Raw genomic sequence first — 1407 nt, 5'->3', positions numbered from 1 at the left:
ATATACGGAAGGACTGTATGGTTTATTATGTTTCCACTTTGTGTAAATGCAAGTTCAGGGTCAAGGACAAACCCCTTTTTTAGTTGTGCATGAGAAAAACATCCCCGGTATCCTCCCTCCACGTGCCCATATTAGCAATAGATGTTCTATGGCCCACAGTCATTTAGTGGCACACTATGATGCACCATGCATGATTTCAGCATTCCGCTCAGAAGATTCAACCAAAGTTTCAGATCGCGGGCTAAGGCATTTAGCGGCTGGCTCTGTGCCAACGCTACAGCCGCTATCGCCGGCTATAGCGGCCGCTAACCCATTTCGCGGCTACAGTATTTGCACATGTATATCACACATCCATACTAATACATGTGCATGTTTTTCTCAGAAAACAGTGTATTTTCAGTAGAAAACAAAGGATTCTCAATATAAATTCGAACATAACAAGTATAGTAGAGATCTGCAGCAGTTCAACAGATAAATAGAAATACAAATTCAAGACTTGCATCAAGCATAACATCAGCAGTTCGGCGCTTACGTTCAGTAACAACAGCAGCATGTCCATAGTCCATTACAGGCATCACAAAGTTTTCAGAATTCATTTGTCAAAAGCACATAGGAAAGGATAGAATCATGAGCGCCAAAAGGAACTTCATAGAGAAACCCACAAGCTCACATGTCAAAACCAGAACTCATGTCGGTGTCCTTGTTGTCGTCGTCACTTTCTGAAGCAGAGGAAGCAGAGAGCAGATCTTCTTGAGGAGTAACAGGGATCATCTTCTTTTTCTTCCAATCAACAAACAAATCTGAATCCCTCCCAGAGCCTACAATCTGAATCAACAAACAAGTCTGAATATTCTACCAATGAACTATGGAATCGGAGGACTCATGTACCTCCTGGCGATGTGGTTGCCCTGGCTGCTGGAACCGTGTGAGAGTGAGACTAAGATGTCATCGTGGTCGCAGAGGCGGTGTCATGTAGAGGCCCATCGTCGTCGGTCGCCTTTCCACCTCCCCCGCAATCGAATCTGGCTTCCAACGAAGCATCAGTCGGCGCTGGTGGGAAGAACGGCGCAGCCGCCGCAAACTTTTTGATGGGAGGGACAAAAGGGAATGGGGGGACACGAGCTAGGTTTTCTGGAGGAGGTGCTATATACCATCGTGAAAGTTGGGTCGTTTCTGGTCTGTTTGGGCCTTGTGTTTCAGTCTTTCGGCCCATAACCGCGAATTTGCAGCGACAGCAAAGTCAAATAGCGTCGTTTCGCGCGTGATCGCGCGGTTAGCGGCAGATCGCGTTTTTTAAGGGATCGCCTCGCGGGAAGGCTTCCAGCACGCGATAGCGCCGCGATCGCGTTGTTTTCGCCCGCGATCTGAAACTTTGGATTCAACACAGTTTACACTGTAGAGCCCTTC

General features: G+C 47.2%; 1 long non-coding RNA gene across 1 annotated transcript; it reads right to left on the bottom strand.

Annotated features, from left to right (window-relative positions):
- Positions 1 to 478: 478 nt before the first annotated feature.
- Positions 479 to 1107, bottom strand: LOC123172213 (uncharacterized). Its single transcript, XR_006485511.1, has 2 exons — positions 889 to 1107; positions 479 to 825 (listed from the first exon to the last, which is right to left on the bottom strand). It is a non-coding gene; the product is annotated as an uncharacterized lncRNA (long non-coding RNA).
- Between the last annotated feature and the right edge of the window lie 300 nt (positions 1108 to 1407).

This window comes from Triticum aestivum, unplaced genomic scaffold, assembly GCF_018294505.1.
Source record: "Triticum aestivum cultivar Chinese Spring unplaced genomic scaffold, IWGSC CS RefSeq v2.1 scaffold109922, whole genome shotgun sequence".
NCBI lineage: Eukaryota > Viridiplantae > Streptophyta > Magnoliopsida > Poales > Poaceae > Triticum > Triticum aestivum.
The sequence above is the reverse complement of the archived record's forward strand: the minus strand, read 5'-3'. Positions and strand labels throughout refer to the sequence as shown.